The 9,105-nt window shown below is 33.9% G+C and overlaps 1 long non-coding RNA gene across 1 annotated transcript; it reads right to left on the reverse strand.

Moving 5' to 3' along the window:
* Positions 1-3,894: 3,894 nt before the first annotated feature.
* On the reverse strand, positions 3,895-8,263 carry LOC131074570 (uncharacterized). Its single transcript, XR_009113074.2, has 2 exons — positions 4,519-8,263; positions 3,895-4,102 (listed from the first exon to the last, which is right to left on the reverse strand). It is a non-coding gene; the product is annotated as an uncharacterized LOC131074570 (long non-coding RNA).
* Positions 8,264-9,105: the final 842 nt, after the last annotated feature.

A 9,105-nucleotide genomic window follows, 5' to 3' on the forward strand; every position in this document is an offset into this window, starting at 1 on the left:
TCTTATTTGCTCAAAACAATCTTGTCATAAGACTTATCTAATCCCTTGATGTGCTTGCTGGGCTTCTCAATCTATTCTTCAAGCATCTGAGCTCGGTAAACATTCATGTAGCATCACTGTGCATACATTTGCTCACATGTAGTGTTTATCAACAATTCCTTATTTATAAACAATTTCTGACCGCTTAATCTCCTTGATCACATTTCCCATGATCAATCTTAGCCATCAGATCATCAAACTTGACTAGGTTCAATGTATCCTTCGATTTGAAAATGTTTTACCTCACCTTGGAACTTGCATTCCTTCCTAGGAACTTGTGCTAGGTTATTGTGGTTCAATCTGTGCTATAGATCTTCCTCCAGTATTTTCATAAGACTTATCTAATCCCTTGATGTGCTTGCTGGGCTTCTCAATATATTCTTCAATCAGATGTTCAAGCATCTGAGCTCGGTAAACTTTCCTGTAGCATCATTGTGCATACATTTGCTCGCATGTAGTGTTTATCAACAATTCCTTATTTATAAACAATTTTTGACCGCTTAATCTCCTTGATCACATTTCCCATGATCAATCTTAGCCATCAGATCATCAAACTTGACTAGGTTCAATGTATCCTTCGATCTAAAAATGTTTTACCTCGCCTTGGAACTTGCATTCCTTCCTAGGAACTTGTGCTAGGTTATTGCGGCTCAATCTATGTTGTAGATCTTCCTCCTGTATTTTCATAAGACTTATCTAATCCCTTGATGTGCTTGTTGGGCTTCTCAATCTATTCTTCAATCAGATCTTCAAGCATATGAGCTCGGTAAACATTCCTGTAGCATCACTGTGCATACATTTGCTCGCATGTAGTGTTTATCAACAATTCCTTATTTATAAACAATTTCTGACCGCTTAATCTCCTTGATCACATTTCCCATGATCAATCTTAGCCATCAGATCATCAAACTTGACTAGGTTCAATGTATCCTTCGATCTGAAAATGTTTTACCTCGCCTTGGAACTTGCATTCCTTCCTAGGAACTTGTGCTAGGTTATTGCGGTTCAATCTGTGCTGTAGATCTTCCTCCTATATTTTCATTTCCGTAGATTCTTAACAAACTTCTTGCGTGACAAACCAATCATTTATTCATCTCCAACTCATTGACATCCTTCATTAAATAATGTTTTTATCCATCCAATGCGATCTATTATAACTCGGTTGTTACTGGGTTAATAATGAACTTCGCTCGGTAGATATTTTGCCTTCGTTAACTGATATCGATAACCTTAGGGTTTACCGACTAGGTTCCTTGCTCGGTGACATAATACAATATTAAACTTATAATCAACAACATGTGTAGGATATCAAAACAATCAAAACAACATGATCTCATCATTGTTTAACTCGGTAATAGTTGCTCATTGAATAACGTATATCTCCCCTTTATTATCACATTCTTTTTGTGTCACTTATCGACCTCCTAATACTCATCAACACATACTTCTCAAGATATGGCAACATCATACTGAATCAGAAAATCAATTTCTTGACATCAATGACAAAATAATATTATTAAGACAGTAATCATCCTTTTTAAGTTATATCAACAATCTCCAACAACCTTCTCAATATCCTTATTGAAATGCCAACAATCTCCTTTCTATTGTAATGCCAACACTAACAACCAAAAACAAATATATATCATGGAGATAGTGAACATTGAGCAATCAAGTTGGTAAACTTGCACAAATAATTCTATGTTATGGAATTTCCCCTAACAACCAACAACAAATATATATACCAAATTTTGGTAAACTTGCACAAATAATTCTATGTTATGGAATTTCCCCTAACACACCCATCTACAATTAGGACCTAAAATTTTGGAGTTAAATATATATAAAGAATTCAAACAGTCTCTAACTTTTTATTATGATTTTGTGGGTGCTTATTGAGCCTGTTATGACTATTACTCTTTGTTTCTTCAATAAACCTACTACCTTAAGAGTTTGTGGAGTGCTAATGCTAGAAAGTGTATGATAAAATATATTTGGTTTAGTACCCCTTGATTCCCCATCTAGTTCATTGTTGACCTCTAGCATTTCTTCCTCGTTATCTTCTTCCTCACTAGGCCCTTCAATATAAAATGACTTATTTTTACCACATTTGTGTCATCTACTATATTTGCTATTACAATTAAAATATAACCCATTTTCTCTCTTCTTGCCAATTTATTGAGTCAATTTGGTGGGATGAGAATTTGATTTGTATAAGTATTTCTACCTCTTATTTTTATTAAAAAAATATCATCTATTGGCCAAAAAATTCCTCTACTCATCTTATCATAATTATTGTGTGGGGTAGAATTTGGGCATTATATACATACATCATATTTGACATGGTTCTTTAAACCCCATATGCATAAATCTTTCAATTTTTTCTCTATACCATTCTTCACTCTTTAATACTTTAGAATCAATGAATGTACTCTTTGAATCTAACTTTTTTTTTTAATTCAATATGCCAGTTGCAATAGCTATCCATAAGATTGTCCCCGTAATGTTTAATGAGTTCCTCTTAGAAAATAGACCATAAGACAACACATCCTTCATTTTTATTCTCTTCACATAGATAATAATATTAAATTAATTAATTTAGTTCCAAATCAAAGGATGACATTGCAACCTTTTGTTGGCATAGAATAGGAAGAAGATCAAATAACTACTCCATTTGGAAAAGCTAATTGGTTGGATCCTTGCCATTGAACTTTTGCATATCCATACTTGGAGTTAAATAGATAGCTATATGATGACTTGTTTGATGAGGCAATTCATAGGGGGTTCTCTGCATGCATCGAGCTGAGGGCCCTATCTAATAAAATGAAATAGAATATAGACATGGGGGACTCAATAGTCATCAATCGAGGGGAGTAACCCTTTCTCGAACCAGATAATCATTATATTTGAGTCAAATCCAAAATCATCATGTCATTTAGAAGATGGATTTTCTTTCCAAACCTTGTGGTGTCCTTTCTCAAGTCAATCTCTAGAACCTTGGGTAAGAAGTTATCTGTTTAAACCTTGTCATCTATATTTCTTCCATCCTTGTCAATATATCATTCTTTATTTTTTGTCTCTTCCTTTACATCATCCATGGTTATGGTATCCATGTCCCCTACTAATTGATCCTTTGTGTTAGGAGTATTTTCAAAGTGATATGATTCATTTCTATCCCTCTTATAGAATCCCCTATCATCATGCCACCAAAATAGTTTTCATAATAACTTACTAAAGAAAATTAACATCATCTAAAAAATTTACAATGACTTACTAAGCCCTAGATCTCACAAATCAAAAAAACCTTTAAAATTTTTGGTGATATGTAGCCTTGAGAGCAAATTTGGCAAAATCCTTAATTTTTCACTAACTTCCTCAAGCATGAATCAAATGACCTCAAATATAGATTGTATAGACCTTAATATGTACTTGATCAAAACTCCAAAAATGAGAAAAAAAAATATAATTGATTTTACAACCTTGTGAGTGAATTTGGTGCAAACCTTGATTTCAAAAGAATTCCTTTGAATCTACTCCAAATGACCTCAAATATAGACTATAGTGGCTTAAATATGTCCTCAAAAAACTCTCCAAAAAAAGAGTTTTTTTTGCTAAATTGAGATAGATGTACACTACATGATTTTATCTCTTGAGGTAGAAAATACTTGTCCTCCAAGTGCCAAAATCGTATGTGGATATGTAAGGGCCTCCATTTATTTAAAATATTAAATTACATAATTACACTTAATATCACATATAATTATGAACACATTGACACATCTTGCTCAAATATATATTAAAACGAAGACATAAAATTATATTTTGACATATTGTCAAAGTACATGAGCCAAGAGATAGTCAAGCATAAGGAAATTATTTCATTTATAAGGTTGATTATAAAAATACATATTGCATATAGCTGATGATAATCTTAATAAGAGATTTTGACATCTATCTCCCACAACCACACCATGGGCAAGAACATTGCCAGAGTGCCTTTTTGCCCAACCACAAAGCAATTGTGCTTCTCTGAAGTTCTTTCTGACACAAAGAACTGTTGACCCTGCATGAGGTCATCTAGCAAATCAAAACTAGTAGGGTGATGTAATATAATGCAATATATTGTATCTACATTCTAAGATACTAATATACTGGTACTATGATATGGAAGTGTAAAGCGGAAAATAATCGAACCCTAGTTGCTCTCCCCTCTTCTAACTCCAAGGAGAGAGAAGGGAGGTTACTAGGGTTGACGGTTTTCACTTAGGGGAGACTTTACATTCAAAAGAGGGGTTGAAACCCACAAGATCCAATCCCACACAATGCAAGATTGGATTCTAAATGAGTTTCAAGGGTTAAGACAGCAAGGCTACCCTCTTTTGTAAAGAATGTGCATAGAATGATCAAGCTAGGAATGCATAGAAAGTGAGAAAGATTCGCTTATAAACTGAGATAGGGATATAGGATGAAGCTGCAGACCTGGAATTAGCAGTAAAATGTTGATACGGCGCTGTCCTACAAATTTGAGCAAAAGTTGACGGGACGATGGCGCTCGACGTGCACACGGTCCTCCGAAAAATCCGCAAAATGAAGGAGGATCTGTTCGTCTTTGCACAAGGATTCCAGATCTTCAATTTCAGCCGTGTACCTGCAACCTACACACAGAAAAGCGAAGACGATTGGGGGGTTAGGGATTAGGGGTTTGCCCTTAGGTCAAACCCTGGTTTTGGAATTAACCAAGAAATGAGAAATGTTGTAAATGTAAATGATTGTAATGCAAAACAAGTACTAATACCTTGTTGTAAGGATGTTTGTATCCTTATGTGCGAAGGTATAGATGTTGTTGTATGTTGTATGTTGTAGTATGTGATCTCCTCTTCAATGGTTGAATCCTTGTCTTGAATGCAACACTTAGCCTTGAATGGAGACTTAGAATGATCAATTGCTTGAAGGAATGCTTGAATGCTTGAATGCTTGAATGTTTGAATATCGCTTCCGCCTTTTTTTCATCTCTCTAAATGGGAGAGGAAAATGTAGTTTATATACTTGTCAATTAGGGCTGATAGACTGATTTTCCCGACCTTAGGCCGACCAAGAAATGTTATTTTCCAATTTGCAAACAAAAAGACCCGAAGCCCCATAGGAGACCGGGCCCAAAATAGGGCCAGGGACCAGGGCGTTGGACGCCCTTGTCCTGAAGGACCAGGGCGCTGGGCGCTCTGGTCCCACCTCCCGGGATAGCAGGGTGCAAGGAGGGATCAGGCAGGGTACTGGAAAAATGCAGTTTTTGGTGTCGTGGACAAGTTTCGGGGTCTCCATTCAGGTTTAGTGTTGCATCGCCATCGTGAAGACTGAAATGCGGTCGAAATTGCAAGTGTCACAATTTTAGGATGCTACAGGAAGAGAGTGTGAAACATAGTGAATCAATTAGTACACATATACTAAGAGATCAAATACAATCACATGATTACACACAAGGCATCAATCACATTTGACTTTCATTACACACATTTGCATCTCTCCCATTTTCTCACAACATGAACATCAATCCCTTGATCACCTAAGAAGGCATGGATCAAGCATCCAAATCAATATAAGTCAAGCATTTAAAACAATATCAAACCAACTCTATCATGCCAATTTTTACATTCTTTTTTGAGTTTAATCATCCAACAAAATGTCTCATTCATCTTCCAAACATGCATGAGAGAGAGAGCATAAAATATTGAGGATGACGAACTTATAAGGCACTGAGAGGGGGGGGGGTGAATCGATGATAGTAAAAACAATACAAAACTAAATATCAGTTTCACCAACTTGAAATTCAATAGACATGCAAGAAATAACACCAAGTATGCAATCACCACATAAAGCAGAAACCACATGACACAAGAGTTTATACATGGAAAACCCAAATGGGAAAAACAATGGTGGGAGTTAGTACCCACAAGATCCACTATCTGCAGTATAGAGATCTAAACGGTTAAGGTCTACAGCACCCGATTAGGGGCACACCTTGTTAGAAGTGTCTAAGCCTAGTTAAGAGCTTTACAAAAAGTCCCATGAGGGCCAGCCTTGTTAGGAGCTACCCAAGTTACTAGGATTTTCAAACACAAGTTAACGTGTCACCTGGTTAGAGGATTTAATGATTGGAGTTGTTAGGATCTGACTGCACCCTGTTAGGAGTGACCTTGTAAGAGGATTTTCTTGCTACAACTATTAGGAAGACAACAAGTACAAATGATCTCAGTATAACACCTTCTGTGTCTGATAAGATCCACTTCAGAATATTACAACATCACAAAGACTTCATCTCTCAACTCCTTTGATCTTCGCACTATCAAAAATACAAAATTTGCTCATCACCTAGAACCTTATTATAATTCTCTAGGTTCAATGCACTAGACAATATTGCATTGTACGCTTTAGTTATGTCGGCCATCGACATAACAAATCCAATTTTGTGTGGTTTTACCGATCTGGGTGATTTTCATCTCTACCGGTTAAGTCTCCATCCACTAATCTATTATGTCAAGCAAATATCGTTCACCTGATCAATTCAGCACATGCAGTCACTAACATATCTTCATATGATAATCTTCAATGCTGCTTTAAAATCACATCATCTCAATCTTCATGATTTTCATGTACTGGTTGTCGGAATGTAACACTGTGTCATTTACCGGTTGAAGTCCTAATTATCGGTTTTGATGAAACTGTCTCTGCTTTACCGGTTAAGTTTAGCCGATTGAACTGTAGGACTTAGATGACTTAAATAAACATAGTTGTCATCAATGAAAACATACAAAATAGTCATCATACATAAATCTAACCTCTTTTCATCTACAAACAAGTATTGGTTGCATCAAAACATTATATTATTGGTTGACCAAATGATCAAATGCCAACATAGGAAGCATGTATAAGCATATAAAACCATAGGTGAACATTAATCTTTACAAAATAACTTGGGACCATGCAAGATTCAAATACTAATTAATTCTCAACTCCTCATGGGTCAATAATAGAAAAATACTTGATAAGATAAAGATATCCAAATATATATGATAATGAGCATGTTCATGAATCATTGTAATATAATTTTACCTTGGAATGATACTTTAATCTATGTCCCCTACCTTAAAGTCTAAATGAGTTGTTCATCATTAACTGACACAAAGTACTCTTGAATCAAACACTAGAAGAACAACTTTGACTTAAGTACCTCTGTATTTATCTATCCTTGTTCTTAATATCCACACTACAAGTAGGGCATCAAATGATGATATTATATAGTTGCCTATATCCACTATTTCATGTCAATAATTGTGTAGATGACATTGAAGCTAATTTCTTAGATTGATATTAATCCTTTTTTCCATAAATTTTTAGATAGATTAAAGAATCTATAATGATTTATTTAGTTGCATTAAAATTGAAACTATATACTTAAGGTACATGAATTACACATCATTTTACTAAAATTGATTAACCCCTTTTAGTTAATTATAAGTTTATCTTAGCATGACCATAACCATATGAAGACAAACTCAAATCCAACCAAATAAAATAATTTATAATATAAATCCACATTAAACTATAATATCATAACACTCAAATTACACTTTTTGAATAAAAACCAATCCAAGAGGCCATCCTCCATTAATGGACCAAAAAAAAGCTTAAAAATCCAAAATACTCAAAACTAAAATCTGAGAGAACCCATTGGTCTCCATGTAGCCAACAAAACAAAAATGCATTTAAAATTCCCTTCCCATAATCCAATGAAAGTTTAGCAACATTTCCCCATATAAACCCATGCTTGTCCAAATATGAAATATTCCAATAATATAATCATTCAAATGAAAATATTTGAGGGAGAATGCTTAAAACCACACTAAAATCAAATTTCAACAAATTTTAATTCAAAAGATGAAGAAATGAAGAAGATATGAGAAGTTCTACCTCATTTTTCTTCAAAATGAAAATGCAAAGTACTCCCAACATACCAAACGAATTTGTACAATTCTTGGACAAAATTGAAGACTTCCCAATTCCTATTCCAATGCAACAAACCCCATTCAAATCTACCTTACAAACTAATTCATTCTTCAAAATCCAAAAATCAAGCAAGAAGAGGGCTTTTCTCTCCAAAATTTGGCTAAGTTCTTTTGTTGGTAAAATAATTTTGCAAAAATAATGAATTGTTATCTCCTCCCATGATTTGGAAAACTCCCCCTTTTAAATAAGAAAGCCTACCTTCATGCATTTCATAATTATTTCCTTCATGCATTTCATGATAATTCCCTTCATGCATTTTATGATTATTCCCTTAATGCATTTTATTCATGATTATTCCCTTCATGCATTTTATGATTATTACCTTCATGCATTTTATGTGTGATTAACCCCTTCATGCATTTTATGATTATTTCCTTCATGCATTTTATGCATTATTATTCACTTGATGCATTTCATGCGTGATTATTCCCTTATGCATTTCATGCATGATTATTCTCGTTATTATTACTTTATAATAAAATGTATCATTTTAAAAAGACATTTAGTTTCTAAATAAAAAGATATGTATTTATATAAAAAACTATTTTTCCTCAAAAGCATTTTTATATGTATAAAATATAAACACTTTATTATTATTGTTCTTTTTATTTTTATTTTATATATGTAAAGAAAACATTTGATTTTGAAACATAATAGTTATAATAGATATTTAAACATTTAGTTTTAAACGTAACTTTTTATAAAGAAAACAATTTACTTTAGTATTTGTAAAGAAATTCATTCCCAGTCATTCTAATTCAACTTAAAAGAAATGTTTAAAATAGTGAATGAAATTTAGGGTTATGATTGTTGAATTTATGGTGCTCGATTAACCACGGGCATTGATTTGCCCTCCCAGCCACAGATAATACATGATTGTCTCCCCCAAGCACTGCTTATTCTTAATATAACAGATTGTGTGTTATTTTTCTATCACATTCAAGAGAGAAGTTTAATCTTCCTTTATACCTTTTGTGGTGCCCCTTCAGCAAGGGACATTACTCT

The sequence above is a fragment of the Cryptomeria japonica genome, chromosome 3, assembly GCF_030272615.1.
Source record: "Cryptomeria japonica chromosome 3, Sugi_1.0, whole genome shotgun sequence".
NCBI classification, from domain to species: domain Eukaryota; kingdom Viridiplantae; phylum Streptophyta; class Pinopsida; order Cupressales; family Cupressaceae; genus Cryptomeria; species Cryptomeria japonica.